The following is a 17,856-nucleotide window of genomic DNA, read 5'->3' on the forward strand; positions in this document are numbered from 1 at the left end:
CATCAAGAGCTCCTTCCCCCATTGAAGAGTGAAGCTTCCTTGACAAAGAAGAGCCAAGCGACTTCAAAGCGATAATTTCTTTCTAACTCTTCTTCATTGCTCATATTGTTCTATATGCTCATTTAGGAGTTTAAATCTTTTCTTTTCATTTATTTGAAAACTTTGTAAAGGTTCGTTGGTGAGCCCGCAAAACCAACAAAGGTTTTTGGTAAACCCGAAAAACCAAAGTTGTAAAGGTTCGTTGGTAAGCCCGCAAAACCAACAAGGTTTTTGGTGAACCCGGAAAACCAAAGTTGTATAGGTTCGTTGGTGATCCCGTAAAACCAACAAGGTTTTTGGATTGTGAGCCCGGAAAACAATCCAACTGTAATCCGCGAGATTATAGTGAATTCCCAAGGGTACGCTTGGAGAGTGGACGTAGGTGCTAAGGAGAGCACCGAACCACTATATATTGTTGTGTTTGGATTGTGTTTGTGCTTTCATTCTCTCTTGCTTTACTTTCTATTCTTGCATTAGTTTAACTCACTCTAATAACCTAAGTAAGCATCCATCGCAGTTAACTAAAAAAGTTTTAAAAGCACTAAAGTAAAGAAGAAACCAATTCATCCCCCCCCCCTCTTGGCTTGTCACCTTGGGCAACAGAGGGCACTATCATACCCAAACCAGAAATGGATTGGAATGAAAGTGATAGAAGATTGGCACAGTTAAATGCAAAAGCTATAAATGTACTTTATTGCTCATTAGATGTAAGTGAATTTAATAGAATATCTACTTGCATCTCTGCTAAAGAAATTTGGGACAAACTTGAGGTCACTCATGAAGGGACCAATCAAGTTAAGGAGTCAAAAATAAACATATTAGTACACAAGTATGAATTGTTTAAAATGGAATCTACTGAGTCCATAACTGATATGTTTACTCGTTTTACTGAAATTATAAATGGGCTTAAGAGTTTAGGAAAGTCTTACACTAACTCTGAATTGGTGCGAAAAATTCTCAGGTCTCTACCAAGAATTTGGGAGGCCAAGGTAACCGCAATTCAGGAAGCTAAGGACCTCAACACACTGCAATTAGAGGAACTTCTAGGATCACTCATGACCCAAGTGTTGACAATGAGGCAAAATTCGGAAGACGAGGTCAAGAGAAGAAAGCCCATTGCCCTAAAGACTACCACCTCTAAACAACAAACTGAATCGGAAGATTCAGATGATGATGATGAATTTGATGAAGAAGGGATGGCTATGCTTGGAAAAAAATTCAGAAAATTTATGAGAGGTAAGACCAGATTATATAAAAAGAAACCCTTCCTCAAAGGTAGCTCAAGCAAAGAAAAGGGTAAGGACAAAGAAAAGGAAAAAGAAACTCCTATTTGCTATGAGTGTAACAAACCCGGGCATTATAAGATAGATTGCCCAAATTTGAAATGGATGGCAAGAAAACTGAAAAAGAAGAACTTCATGGCTGAATGGAGTGAAAGTGAGGAGTCAAGTTCGGAAGAGGAAGATCATCAAGAGACGGCCCAAATGTGTCATATGGCCAATGACGATGAGGTAGATTCTGAACTTGAATGTGATTTTACTGTTGATGAATTACATGATGCATTCTTAGAACTCATGGAAGAACATAAGAAACTTATCAATAAAAATAAAGTTCTAAAAGAAGAAAATCAATCTCTTATCAAAGATAAGTTAAAACTATCTCATAACTATGAGACATTAAGTAGGAAACTTACAAATGAAACCAAGAATCTAATTGCTGAAAATATCAAGTTAAAAGAAGATGCTGAAAAATATAAATTCTTAGTAGATAAGTTTATACTTAGTTCTACCAAATTAAATATGATTCTTGATAGTCAAAAAGCTGTATATGATAAGGCTGGATTAGGATATAAAACAAATAGAAAACAAAAATTCTTAAAGAACATTTTTGTAAAATCTAAAAATGAAAATATTACTTGTCATTGCTGCAATAAATTAGGACATAAAGCATATGAATGTAACTATAGAAAGTCCAGTCAAAACAAATTAAGTAATAATCATAAGATTAAATTCAAGAAAGTTTGGGTTCCAAAAGGAACATCAAGTACTAACCCTAAAGGACCCAACATAGTTTGGGTACCTAAAGCTCTTTCTTGATCTTGATTGCAGGGGTGTCTTGCAGCTGATAAAGTGAAAAAACGATGGTATCTAGATAGCGGCTGTTCAAGACACATGACGGTGACGTAGACCAATTTGTCACCTTGGAATCAAAGAAGGGTGGAGTAGTAACCTATGGAGACAATAGTAAAGGGCATATCATTGGAAAGGGTAAAATTTTCATTACTCCATCCATTTTTATAGAAAATGTCTTATTAGTTAAGGGTTTGAAACATAACCTGCTTAGCATAAGTCAATTTTGTGATAAAGGATTTAAAGTCACATTTGAAGCATCAGTATGCATAATCACAAATCCTAAAGATAATAGCATTGTACTTGTAGGACAAAGGCAAAGAAATATTTACTTGGTAGATCCTCATGATTTAGGCAAGAAAAATGGATTATCCTTAATTACTAATGAAGAAAAGAAAAATGAAACAAGTTGGCTTTGGCATCGTAGACTAGGACATGCTAGTATGGAATTAATATCAAAACTAGTCAAGAAGGAATTAATAAAAGATGTGCCAAAACTGATTTTTGAAAAAGACAAAATCTGTGGACCATGCTCATTAGGAAAACAAACTAAATCATCTTTCAAATCAAAGAATATAGTATCAACAGCTAGGCCTTTTGAACTCATACACATGGATTTATTTGGACCCACTAGAACTGCGAGTCTAGGAGGGAAGAAATATGGACTAGTAATTGTAGATGATTTCTCAAGATATACATGGGTTTCATTTTTGGCACATAAGAATGAAGCATTTTCAGAATTCTTGAAACTATATAGTAATATCATAAATGAAAAGAAGCTCACCTTAGTAGCAATTCGAAGTGATCATGGTACTGAATTTGAAAATCAATACTTTGAAGAATTTTGTAATAAAAATGGTATTTCACATCAATTCTCAGCACCTAGAACGCCTCAACAAAATGGGGTTGTTAAAAGGAAAAACAGGACATTGGCAGAAATGGCACGCACGATGTTATGTGAGTCAAATCTTCCAAAGTACTTTTAGGCTGAAGCTATAAACACTGCTTGCCATATTCTAAATCGGATTTTAATACGACCAATAACTAAGAAAACTCCTTATGAACTTTGGAAGAATAAGAAACCAACTGCTAAATATCTTAGAGTATTTGGATGTAGATGTTTCATCTTAAACAATGGCAAGAAGGATCTAAGTAAATTTGATGCCAAGTCAGATGAAGGTATCTTCTTAGGATACTCCACATCTAGCAGGGCATACAGAGTATTTAATAAAAGAACTCTTGTAGTGGAAGAGTCAGTTAATATCATATTTGATGAGTCTGATAGTGAGTCTGCTAGGAAAAAAAATATTCTTGATGATGATACAGGAATTATCGACTTTGAAAAGTTGAATATTGATGACGTGCCAATTCAAGATAAGGGAGATGATTGCGTGCCACCACAATCTCAAAACTTGCCAAAGGAATGGAGGAATGCATATGGACACCCTAAAGACTTAATCATTGGTGATCCATCTCAAGGGGTAAGAACTCGATCATCTCTTAGAAATTTAAATGATTATCTTGCTTTTGTTTCACAATTAGAACCTAAGACTTATGAAGAAGCTGAAAAAGATACTAATTGGATAAATGCCATGCAAGAAGAATTAAATCAATTCAAAAGAAGTAATGTATGAACATTAACTGAAAGACCAAAGCATAATTCAGTAATTGGAACAAAATGGATCTTTAGAAATAAATTAGATGAAAATGGGTTAGTTATAAGAAATAAAGCTAGACTTGTAACTAAGGGATACAATCAAGAAGAATGAATAGATTTTGATGAAACATTTGCTCCTGTAGCTAGATTAGAGGCCATTAGACTACTTCTAGGCATTTGCATGTTTCATGGATTTCAAATTGTATCAAATGGATGTAAAAAGTGCATTCTTAAATGGTTTTACTGAGGAAGAAGTATATGTAGAGCAACCTCCTGGTTTTGAGAATCATGAATTGCCAAATCATGTGTTTAGACTACATAAGGCATTATATGGATTAAAGCAAGCACCTAGGGCTTGGTATGATCGATTAAGCAAATTTTTGCTTAATAATGACTTTAGTAGAGGAAATGTAGATAAAACACTATTTCTCAAAAGAAAGGACAAAAATCTATTAGTGGTACAAATATATGTAGATGACATAATCTTTGGTGTCACAAATGATACTCTTTGCAAAGAATTTGCTGATTTAATGCATGGAGAATTCGAAATGAGTTTGATGGGAGAACTAAGTTTCTTTCTAGGGTTGCAAATCAAACAAACTAAAGAAGACATTTTCATTCATCAAACTAAGTATACAAAGGAAATACTAAAGAAGTTTGAGAATGAAAATCATAAGGGAGTAGGTACTCCAATGAATCCTACTAGTAAGCTAGACAAAGATGAAAAAGGAAAGAGTATTGATATTAAGCTTTATAGAGGACTAATTGGATCCTTGCTCTACCTTACTGCTAGTAGACCAGACATCGTATTTAGTGTAGGAATATGTGCTAGATACCAATCAGATCCTAAGGAGTCACATTTAAGTGCTGTTAAAAGAATCCTTAGATATTTAAGAGGAACTACGAATATAGGATTATGGTACTCAAGAGACTCCTGTCTAGATGTGCTTGCATTCTCAGATGCTGATTTTGCTGGATGCAAATTAGATAGGAAGAGCACTAGTGGTACATGTCAATTCTTAGGAAACAACTTAGTATCATGGTTTAGCAAAAAGCAGAATTCAATGGCACTGTCAACAGTTGAAGCTAAATATATAGCTGCTGGTAGTTGTTGTGCTCAAGTACTATGGCTTAAGAAACAACTAGAGGACTATGGAGTTAAGCTAGATAATATTCTTATTAAGTGTGATAATACTAGTGCCATGAATCTTACTAAAAATTCGGTTCAGCATTCTAAAGCCAAACATATAGAAATACGATATCATTTTATTAGGGATCATGTGCAAAATGGAAACATATGTATTGAGCATATATGCACTGAAAAATAATTAGCCGACATATTCACAAAATCCTTGAGTGAAGATAGATTCTGCACGCTAAGGAGGGAATTAGGCATATGTGATCTTTTTTATTGAAGAGATATAAAAGGGAGCAAGCTGTCTCATGATACATTCCTCCCATTTCTAAAAACCCATGAAACATGAGTCAAACTTGTCATCTATAGATTCCCTACTCATGTATCATTGTCCCAGAAAGAATTTATAAGGATTGGAAGCAAGGAAAATTTTTAGAAGCAAAAAGGAAGAGAAAAAAAAAAATTCTGAACTTGGGTCGACCCAACCCAGAATAGGGTCGACCCAACGTCGGGACTCCACTGTTAAAAGGGGGACCCGAGAGCTCTTTTAGGGCACTGTTTGCCCTTGTCCTCTTCTGAAAACCCTATTTCCCACTCTCCAAACTCCTCCAATCATCTCCAAACAGTAGATTACTTTAAGATCTTGGAGAAATGGGACCCAAAAGAGCCGTAGCCAAGAGATCTGGAAGAGTCTCACGGATCCAACGTGAGGAAAGACATGCTACGGAGCCATCTACAGTGTCTCCACAACGTGAGGCACGTGCAGAGCCACCTCCTCCTCCTTCCCCCTCAATAATACTTGCAAGATTTGCGGGGAGACCAGTTACAACGGGGAGAAGGATCTATTCCGAGTTCTTTGATCAAGAAGGGTTCCGTTTGAGAAAATGGATCCAAAGGCAAGGTTGGGAGTATCTTTGCTCCCTAGACGTGATGATCTACCCCGGATTAGTTCGGGAGTTCTATGCCTTCCTTAAAACTGGAATGGGAGGGCTTATTTCGGAAGTTCGAGGAGTTAGGGTTCGAGTTTTCGAGGAGAGTTTGAGTGAGCTACTTCATCTTCCATGTGAAGGAGCCACTCCAGAAAAGCCTGAAAATAAGATGAGAGCCCTACAGTTGATCATGGAAAATGAAAACTTCGACTTTTCTGATAAGGTAATAGCTAGCTCTCTTTCTGCTGAAATGAGGTTATTGCTCAGTATCATAAATAGGATTTTATTTCCGAAGAGCGGGAGATTCGATCTCATCAAAGAGCGAGATCTAGTCGTGATGGAGCATATTATTCAGGGTATTCCCCTGAATCTCCCGGCCATGATCCTGAGGCAGATGAGGAAGGTGATCTGCAACTCCAGAGTATCTCTGCCTTATGGTATGATACTCACCTTGATCTTCCGACAGCACGACATATCTGTCGAGGGGGAGATCTCCAGGCAGCTACTTCATACTGATACATACACTGCACGATCACTTATACGCATGGGCTATGAGAAAGTGAACAGGCAGTGGGTTCATACTGGAGCAGGGATTCAGGGTGATGCACCAGAGGGTGATGCACCAGATATTGGAGACCCTATCCCTGAGGATGAGGAGCATATGAATCATCCTACTGCACCCTCAGAGGCTGGACCTTCGTCATCTGTTCCTGCGGGAGACACAGATGAGTATTGGAGTAGGATGACTGAGCTTATATCAGCTCAGACGAGGATATTCTCTGATAGGCTGACGAGCAGACTCAATGTCATGACTGCTGAGATCAGTGATCTGAGAGAGCAGATAGGAGCTCTACGGAGAGAGAGAGAGAGGTTCATCGACCATCTGTGCCACAGGCAGCTGAGTCAGAGATTTCGGCACAGAGTCATCCAGCTCATCGTGCTCCACGACAGACTCAGTCTCACCAGGCTCAACCTCCCCTCGCCACGTACACTAGGAAGATGAGGACTAGATCCCAGCCATTAGATACTCCCTAGGCTGATATTAGTATTTCTGTTTAGAGCCTAGGATAGGTATCTAGTTCTCATATGTATTTTGTGTTTATCATGTACTTTGAACTTTAATTGAGGAACATTGTATTTGCTTTTGTTTTTGGCATTATTGTACTAAAATGTTCCTATTTTGATCAATGAAGTTTGAATGTTTGTTATTTATTGTATCTATTCCCATGCACCTATTTGATGATAACAAAAAGGGGGAGAAGTAAAGAAAGAGAAATAAGTTGTGTAAGAAAAGAGAAATAAGTTGTAAAACAAATTGAAAATTATAATGGAAAAGCATATACATTTAAGGGGGAGCAATTTGTAACAATGAAAATGATCAAATCTAAAATTTCAATTGAATTTCAGAATTTGGCACATAGAATTTCAGAATCTTGCACGCACCTTTCACACCTCGATACATAACCTGAAACTCATGCTTTATCTCAAATTTTTGGAGTTTCATCTTTAATGAAATATAATTGAAAGGGGGAGCAATTCAAAAAGTTAAATTGGAAACATTTGGATGAAATAGGGGGAGACTTCACTCTCATATTTGAAAAGCTGAAATTCAGCAACTTGAGCCCTTTTAAAACTGATTTTAAGACAAGTATCAATAGGTTCATACTCTATATTTTGTAATCATCAAAAAGGGGGAGATTGAGGATGATGGTGTTATTTTGATGATTAACAAGCAATAATCGAGAGTATGTTATAAGTTAATTCGATACTTCATTTGTAAGTCTGTTACTCTCAGTATATTCGTATAATTATATAAAGATGCATTTCATTGTTTATATGGATAAATCTAACCTTGAGTTGCAGCAAAGTGTGGATTGAGTCGACCCCAAGGTTGATTGGGTCGACCCCGGCACATCAAGAAAGCATTTGGCACACTTCTGCAAAAATGGCACAGATGAACATTAAGTTGGGTCGACCCAAGGAAAGCATGAGTCGACCCAAACATCAAGCTTCTCAACAACTCAGAAAATGGTTTTCTGGAAATACTGAGAGGATCGACCCAAGATAAAGTTGAGTCGACCCAAGCTTGAGTCGACCCAAACCCTGAGTGGGTCGACCCAAAGGCAAGACAGAACAGATGACAGAAAAGGTTCTCTGGAAACCCTGAGAGGGTCGACCCAAGAAGAAGTTGAGTCGACCCAACTGAACCTTGAGTCGACCCAAAGAAATGTTGGGTTGACCCAAGTGAAGGAAGGCTGAATTGCAAGTTTCTGTGGTTCTGAGAGGGTCGACCCAAGAAAAGTTTGAGTCGACCCAAGTGAAAGTTGGGTCGACCCAAGGACAGGTTGAGCCGACCCAAACACGGGCAGAAGCATAACGGCTAGTTCTGCAGAAGTACTTTTTGTCCTTCCAACAGTGAGTAACGGCTAGTTTTTGAATTCTAACCATTGGGGCTTGTCCAATGAATGAAGAAAACTATTTAAAGTGGCACTATTCATTAGAGAGAACATCCTTTTGCAAGAATATCAAAGAGTACACAAGAAAGACAAAGTGCCCTAATCTTCTTCATCCAAGTGCTTCATTCAAGAGTCAAAAGAAAGTGGTTGAGCAGATTCAAAGAGTCATTAAGAGCTCCATCCACCCGTGAAGAGTGAAGCATCCTTGACAAAAAAAAGAGAAGTCATATCAAGCGATAACTATTCTCTAAACTCTTCTTTGTAGATTATATTGTTATATTTGCTCATCTAGGAGTTTAAATCTTCTTCCTTTGTTTATTAAACTACTTGTAAAGGTTGGTTGGTTAGCCCGCAAAACCAACGGAACAGGTTGATTGGTGAACCCGGAAAACCAATTGTAAAGGTTCGTTGGTGAGCCCGTAAAACCAACATAGGTTCGTTGGTGAGCCCGTAAAACCAACATAGGTTTTTGGTGAACCCGGAAAACCAAAGTGTAAAGGTTTTTGGATTGTGAGCCCAGAAAACAATCCAACTGTAATCCGCGGGATTATAGTGAATTCCCAAGGGGTCGCTTGGGGAGTGGACGTAGGTGCTAAGGAGAGCACCGAACCACTATACTTCTTGTTGTTTGCATTGTGATTTGTTTAAGTTCACTAACTCATCATTTAACACAAGTAAGATAGTTAAAATTAAAAGAAACTAATTCACCCCCCCCCCCTCTTGGCTTGTCACCTTGGGCAACACGACCTCATCATCCACATGCTGCAGCCATGCCCTGCAGCAGCCTCACCACACTATGTTTTGCTTGCCGGCCATGCCACGACATATCAACCAAGAACCATACCCTACAACGACTGTCAACGCCTCAACGTTCCCAAGAACGGACTGTACTGCGCGCCACAAGCAAGTTCTGACTGCGCACTATCTCCTCCCATGATGGGAACGGGCCATACCTCTGCCATCTGGATACTTCTACAGGGACTATAAATAGCCCCATGAGGTAACGTAGAGTTGGGCACTGGGCCGGGCCGCCCACGGCCCGGCACGGCCCGGCACGAAGCGGGCCATGCTAGATAGCTACAGTGTCGGGCCGTGCCTGGCACGGCCCATTTAAGGGGGCCGTGCTGGGTCACAGGTTACTGGCCCGCGGGCCTGGGCCGGCACGGCCCGCTTTAGGCCCGCGGGCCAAGCACGGCACGGCCCGCGGGCCAGCCCGGCACGGCCCATAAGGGCCTGGGCCGGGCTGGCCCGCGGGCCTGGCACGGTCCGGGCCTGGGCCCGGCCCGGCCCGATAAAAATTAATGCTTCATAAATTTTTTAATAAATTAATAAATATTGAAAACTAAGGATTTATGAATATAAAGCCACCTTAATGGTGGGGGGTTTGGCATAGACCCCTACCAGTTTATTAATTTAAATCAAAATGGTACATGAAGGGAGGTTTGGACCTTGGTCTGACCTCCAGAATACAATAAGAAAGGGCCGAGGTTTGGACCTTGGTCTGACCTCCAGAATACAATAAAAATGTACAATTATAAAAAATTAAGAAATCTTACTAATCATCAGTGATTCAGTGAATCAGTATTCACTCTTCAGTCTTCAGTAGTGTTTGTATCATCATCATCAGAGGATGTTGTATTATGTCCACCTTTATCTTGAAGTCTTGCCTCAGCATCCAACCAATCTTTGAAGCAGAGAAGCATCTCCACCGTTTCGCCTGTCATCCTACTTCTCTTTTCGTCAAGAACACGCCGACCTGCACTAAAAGCGGATTCCGATGCTACCGTGGACATCGGCACAGCTAAAATATCGCGTGCAATTGCAGACATAACAGGATATTGATTTCTAACACTCTTCCACCAAGATAATACATCTAGATTCTCTATTTGATTTTCATCATATGCAGACTGAAGATCATTTCGTAAATAAAATTCTAGTTCACTACTTAAAGATGAAGAAGATGAAGATAAACTTGAAGCATGTGTGTGTCTTCTCTGTGCAATGAATGAAAAATTAGATGACGAACGAGAACTACTAGAAGAAGAAATAGAGGTTTGTATTTGTGTTCTAGATCCACGAATTTTTCATCATATATAGCATAAATATCATAAAGAAGTTGTTTTACCTCATTTTTAGCAGGTTCAGGATCTTTAATCATATTTTCACAGTATGCATCAAGTAAAATTAGCACGCCATTCAATTTAACTCTAGGATCAAATACAGCAGCTAAGTTATGCATAGGACATATCTTGTCCCAATACTCATTCCATTTAGATTCCATTAGGTCAATAATAGGCATTAAAACATCATCATATCTATGTTCTGCAAATTTTTGACTAATTATATATGCTTGTTGTAAAAATGAACATGAAGTTGGATAATAAATACCAGAAAGAACATTATGAGCATTATAAAAACTAAGCAAAAAATCTTCCAAAATTTTTTCTTTATTCCAATCAGTTTCAGTCAATGTAAAGCCTAATCCACGATCATTAATATATGCACTTAATAAGTTTTTATATGGGTATGCATCATGTATCATGCTATATGTTGAGTTCCAACGAGTAATTACATCAAGTTTAAATTTTTTAAAACGTTTACCATGATTTATACATAGTTCCTTAAATTCTTGAAGTCTTGATCTTGAAGCATGAATAAAAGAAACTGCATTTCTAATTTTACCAATCACATCTTGAATCATGCCCATGCCAGCTTGAACAGAAAGATTTAAGATATGACATGCACATCTAATATGCAATAAATTTTCATCTAACATGGGATGCAATGAGTCTTTTAATAATGCAACAGCAGAATTATTATTAGATGCATTATCAAAAGTAATAGACATAATTTTATCATTAATATTATATGAACATGCAGTTTGATAAATGATATTTGAAATTTGTTGCCCAGAATGTGGAAAATCAAAAGCACGAAAAGCAAGAATATGTTTATTTAATTGCCAATCATTATCAATATAATGAGCAGTAATGGCAATAAAACAATTACTACCTACAGATGCTGACCAAATATCAGAAGTTAATGAAATTTTTACATTTAAAGTAGAAAGTGTTTCAATTAAACTTTGTTTCATTGCTAAAAAGTTAGTCATAGCTACTCTTCTAAATGTACGCCTACTAGTTCTTTTGTAAGCAGGTTGTAGGTTTAATTGAACATATTCTTCAAAATTAAAAGATTCACATAAACTAAAAGGTAATTCATCCTTAACTATCCATTTTACAAGTGCTTTTCTTTGATTTGCATGATTATATGCAAAATTACCTACAAGTAATCCCCCTTGTATATTAAGGGTACTTTGAGTTTGAGCATGAGAATCATGCATCCTATGACTCTCTTGATGTCTTTTTAAATGCCCTGTTCTCCCACTACTACTAGAACTATAAAGTTTGGCACATTTTTTACATTTAGCTTTCCAGACTCCATCAACCATAACTCTATCAAATTCATTCCATACAGCACTAGTCCTCTTACGAGAAGAGGTTTGATCTTTACTTGGTTCACTAGTTCTAGAGGAACTAGGAATATGGGGTTGGGGATTAGTTTCTTCTCCCTCAAAAACAGGAGGAATGCCAAACTGACTTTCCTCAAAAGATGACATATCTAAATTGATGAATTCAAAAAATAAAAACTAACCACAAGGAGGAATTGAGTAGAGAGTCGGAGGGCAGAGGCAGAGCCGAGATTCTGAGCTTCCTCTTGTGCTCTCAACAGGAGTGACCTTCTCTTCTCAACAGGAACCTCCTCTTGTGTAGCACTTGAACACTTGCTAAATGCAAACTAAAAATTAAATTGCTAGAAGAGCACTTTAGAAGAGAGAAATAATAGTAGTAGAGAAGGAGAGAATAGTTGGTTTGGTGTGGTGAGAATGAGGGAGGAAAGGGCTATTTATAGAAGCCCAAAAAAAAAATTTCCCAAAATACCCCTCAATTTAGCCGTTTTTGGACTGTTGGGAGGGGTAAAATTGGAATTTTCCCAAAATAGCCGTTGGAAACGGCTATTTTTCTCCCCCCCTCACCAGACGGGCCGTGCCAGGCACGGCCCGTCTCGTGCCGTGCCCGGCCCAGCCCGTCAATAGACGGGCCTGGGGCCGGGCCGGGCTGTTGTTCCGTGCTGAACGGGCCGTGCCCGGCACGGCCCGCTTCATAAGCGGGCCGGGCCAGGCACGGCCCGTTTAGACCTCGGGCCCAGTGGGCCTGGGCCGGGCCGGCCCGGCACGGCCCGTTTCCCAACTCTAAGGTAACGTAGGAGGGACCTTTTCTTGGCTACACCAAATATACCCCACTCTAATTTGAGCATCGGAGGGCCCTCACCGGAACCCCACCGGTGAGGCTTTGTGCAGGTCCGCCGCTGTGCGGGAGGTGGCGCTCGTCCTTTTCTTTCACTCACCGGTTGCTCCCTCGACTCCTCTGGCGTGATCACCCTCGGGTTAGATTTGAACCACAACACACCCCACTAGAGATTTGTTAGGAGGTTAATCAACAAGATCCCAAGTGCCTATTTTCTCTAAGGCATGTAATTATTTTGTCATTGATTGCCACCAAAAAGGATCAAATTTGCCTCGCAAAAGGTGCAAGGTTCATGAAGAGAATTAACGGCAGAGAAACAATAATAGTCATGAAGATGAGAAGGAAGTGCTATTATCCTAGTAAAACGACGTAATGCTTTGCTCTTAAAGGAAGATGGAAGAGTAGGATCTACAAATGGAGCAATCATATCAAAAGAGGGTGCATCAAAGGAGTCTTGAGTGAGCTTACTAGAAGGCACTGCATTGGAATCTTCAAAAAATAACTCAGTTGAAGGATTGGTAAAGAATGGAGGAGGAGAAGAAGCAAAGAACTATGACATAGAAGCAAACATTTTTTATTTCTAGAAGACAACATGATGAAAAATATGAAGTCGTTTGGAAATAGGGTCCCAACACCTATAACGCTTATGCTCATTTTCATAACCAAGAAAACAATACAAATGAGAGCGGCATTCCAATTTGGTGCACTCATAAGATTGCAATTGCATAAAGCAAGCACATCCAAAAACCTTGAGTAAATTATAATTGGGAATAATGCCAAAAAGATGCTCATAGGAAGATCGATGCTAGATAATTAGAGAAGGAATGCGGTTAATAGTATAGGTGATAGTGAGAGCAGCTTCTCCCCATAAATGTTCAGAACACACAACAGAAATAAGTAAGGCATGTATTGTTTCCAATATATATGTTGTGCCCTCCCATTTTGTTGAGATGTGTTTTGACAAGAATGTTGAAGAATGGAGCCATTTTGTTTCAAAAAAATGAGATGATTTTATTCTTTATATTCCATAGCATTATCAATACCAAGGATTTTAATTTTTCGAAAGAAATTGAGTTTGAACCATTGTGGCAAAAGTGGAGTAAATATGGGGCAGTTTAGATTTATTGTGCATAAGATAGATACAAGTAAAATGAGAGAAACCATCCATGAATATAAAAAAATAGCATGAACCACACATACTAACTATAGGAGATGGACCCTAAATATCAGAATGTACTAAATCAAATGTTCATAAGAGGCAGAATCACTATTAGAAAAAAGGTTATATGGTTTTCTTTGCAAGTTGACAAGAATGACAATCAATAATTTCATCTTTAACAATGCCTAATTTGCCATTGGAAACTAAAGAATGCAACCGACCAAAAGAAATATGACCTTAACGAATATGCCAGATACCTAGAGAGGAAGAGGACGAGGTTAAAGTAGCTGCAGTGTGAGAAGAAGAAGAAGGAATTTGAAATGAATTGACCTCAAACATACATCCAACTTTACACTCTATCCCAATAATCTACTTTGTCTATGGATCCTACACAATACAACCATTATGAGAAAAATGTAAGTCAAGACCCGTATTGTGTAGATGACCAACAGATAAAAGATTTAGATTAATTTTAGGAACAAGTTATGTATGAGGAAGAGACAGGATAGGAGTTGAAATATGACCTACATGACTAATAGGCACAATAGATCCATTTGCAGTATGAATACTAGACAAATATGATGCAGAAATTTTGAAAGAAGAAATAGGTGGATCAGAGATCATATGGTTATAGCAAGCAGTGTCAAAAAATCAAGCAGTGGTCACTCAGGGTACACCCTCTCGGCGGAGAAGGGGGAGTTGTCATTGGCACTCCGCGAGTTAGTATTTTTTGACTTTATTGGATGTATTCGTACACATATTGTATGAAAATCTGCTTTCAACAAAAAAAAAAAAAAAAAAAATCAAATGGTGGTACTTGAAGTGACAGGCATGATGGAAGATGAATGTTTACTAGAGTTGGCTACATATGTTATTTTATTTCGAATCCTTTCTTAAGCAACAAAGGAATTGAAATTACATTTCTAATGATTTTTGGCATAAAATAACAGTCTTCTAGCTTCAAGAACTTTCCGGAGGGTAGCTCTAATATGTAGGTGCCAACAGCTTCAGCCTGGATGGATTCTCCTCCAGCGCCATATAGCTCGAAGTCACCTTTCTTCAGTCTTCTAATTTTCTGCAGTCCATGCAAAGATTTGCATATGTGAGAACCACAACCGGTATCCAATACCCATGAATTTGAATCAGGAGCTAGGGTTTGCAACACGTGCTAGCATGTTCATCTTGCAAACATGATCTAATCCAATTAGACCCTTGATCAATTCCCTTGTGTGTGACCCATTGGGTTCCTTATCTTAGCCAGCAGTAGGTGCAGGTGCAAGTTGACCTAACCTGATTAGAATACCTCTAATCCAATTTAGGTTCAATTTAGTGCTAAACCTGACTTAGCAATCAGAACCTTTCTGATGCTTTGATCTAATCAAACTCTTTGATCCGATCAACCCACAAGACATGATTGACGTCTAGCAACGTATCATGTCTACCCGGAAGATGAGGAATGTATTGGACAAATCCAAACATACCCTTCAGTGGAAAGTTACTGTGCAATTCAATCCCTCAGTCATACTACATCCTGAATAAGTGCTCGAGTATGGATCAATATCAAACTCAATCACTTATTCATGTCTCTCTCAATCTTTTATATGATAATTCAAACAATGAAACATTAGAAACTCTTTCTAATATTCATTTTGCTTTGATCAAAGGCTTCTTGAATCATCATAAGATTAGAGTAAGTAGGATGTTACCTTCTCTTACTAGAAGTGACTGATTCCTTGTTGACCTATTCACAACCTTCGTACAAAATCCACCATATCCAGAATACCCCGTACACAACGCAATGTCGTGAATGAGGGTAAACCAAAACATAGCTTCAAGTGCACAAGGTACCATGGTGATCTCAGGTCTAAGGATCACTTGCACAACTCCCACTATGAGAACCATCTTTTGATAATTAAGTAAGAATCCATAAGATGTTCTCATAGCTGGTCATTTCAGTGAACTCATTCCTCTAATGAGCACCCACATCTTTGTATTAGTGTCTCACACAAGTGATTGTGAGATCAATCACCCTCTACATTGAGCATACATAAGATGTGCCAGTCTTTCCGGTAATATTGATCCCCGACTCAATATACCAATTTGACTGGGAATATTCTAAATTAGGATTTTAGGATTTTAAGTCTCACTGGTATGATCTCATCATAACCCTAAAACCAATGTCCTAATTTATGGGGTTCGTCATCCAATAATAAAATAGATAAGCAGCAAATGATGAAACACAATGCCTTTATTGATATATATCGAGTGTCAAAGTACATGATTTGGAGGATTACAAAGAGAAACCCATCAAATGATTGGCTTATAGGGCATCTACTCTTTCAATCTCCCACTTGCACTAAAGCCAATCGCCCTTATATTTTAACCCCATACAATCGAGGTGACGATTGAATTGCTGCTGTGGTAGAGCTTTAGTAAATGGGTCTGCTATATTGTTCTTTGTGTCTACTCGTTCAATCTTGACGTCTTGTCTTTCGATTATCTCTCGAACAAGGTGGAAGCGTCTCAAAATGTGCTTGGATCTATGATGAGACCTTGGTTCCTTAGCCTGTGCAACTGCTCCAGTGTTATCGCAATAAACTGGGACTGGTCCGGCAATCTCAGGAACTACACCCAGCTCTGTGATGAACTTCTTCATCCAGACTGCTTCCTTAGCAGCTTCACTAACAGCTATGTATTCTGCCTCAGTAGTTGAGTCAGCTATAGTTTGCTGTTTAGAACTTTTCCAACTCACAGCTCCACCATTCAAAGTGAAGATATATCCAGAGATTGACTTGCTATCATCTGGATCAGATTGAAAGCTAGAATCTGAATAGCCTTCTAGTTTCAATTCTGATCCTCCATAAATCAGAAAAACATCTCTAGTCCTTTTCAAGTATTTGAGAATGCTTTTCACAATTTTCCAATGATCCTCCCCGGGATCTGCCTGAAATCTACTTACCATACCCAAGGCATAAGCTACATCAGGCCTGGTACATAACATAGCATACATGATCGACCCTACTGCCGAAGCATAGGGAATAGAACTCATTCTATTCCTCTCTTCAGATGTCTTAGGAGACATCTTCCTAGAGAGTTGTATGCCATGTCCTATGGGTAAGAAACCTTTCTTACTTCCATCCATGTTGAACCTCTTCAGCACATTATCAATGTACCTAGACTGGGACAAACCTAGCATCCTTTTAGATCTATCTCTATAGATCCTTATACCAAGTATATAGGATGCTTCACCCAAGTCTTTCATGGAAAATTTCTTTGATAGCCAAGTCTTGACCGATTGCATCATTGGAACATCATTTCCAATGACCAATATATCGTCCACATATAATATCAAGAAGACAATAGCACTCCCACTAGTCTTCTTGTACACACAAGGTTCATCTATATTTTTAATGAAGCCAAACTCTTTGACTATCATGTCAAAATGGATGTTCCAACTTCTAGATGCCTGCTTTAATCCATAAATGGATTTCTTAAGCCTACATACTTGATTTGCTCTCCCTCTTGAGACAAATCCCTCTGGCTGTGTCATATAGACCTCTTCCTCAAGGTGACCATTAAGGAAGGCGGTTTTGACATCCATCTGCCAGATCTCATAATCATAGTATGCAGCTATAGCAAGCATAATCCGAATAGATTTGAGCATAGCTACTGGCGAAAAAGTTTCATCATAATCAATGCCTTGTTTTTTCCTGAAACCTTTTGCCACTAGCCTGGCCTTGTAGGTTTCTACTTGGCCATCAGCTCCTATCTTCTTCTTGTATACCCATTTGCACCCTATTGGAATCACTCCCTCAGGTGCATCAACCAAAGTCCACACTTGGTTTGTATACATAGAATCTATCTCGGATTTCATGGCGTCCAACCATTTGTCAGAGTCCCTACTCTTGACAGCTTCCGAATAGGTCAGAGGGTCATCGTTATCAACGATGTGGGCTTCATCATTCTCAATGATAAATCCATACCTCTCAGGTGCATTTCGCACTCTTTCTGACCTTCGAAAAGGAGTAGTGTGTAGTGGCTGTAC

This window comes from Phoenix dactylifera, unplaced genomic scaffold (assembly GCF_009389715.1).
Source record: "Phoenix dactylifera cultivar Barhee BC4 unplaced genomic scaffold, palm_55x_up_171113_PBpolish2nd_filt_p 000665F, whole genome shotgun sequence".
Taxonomy (NCBI): domain Eukaryota; kingdom Viridiplantae; phylum Streptophyta; class Magnoliopsida; order Arecales; family Arecaceae; genus Phoenix; species Phoenix dactylifera.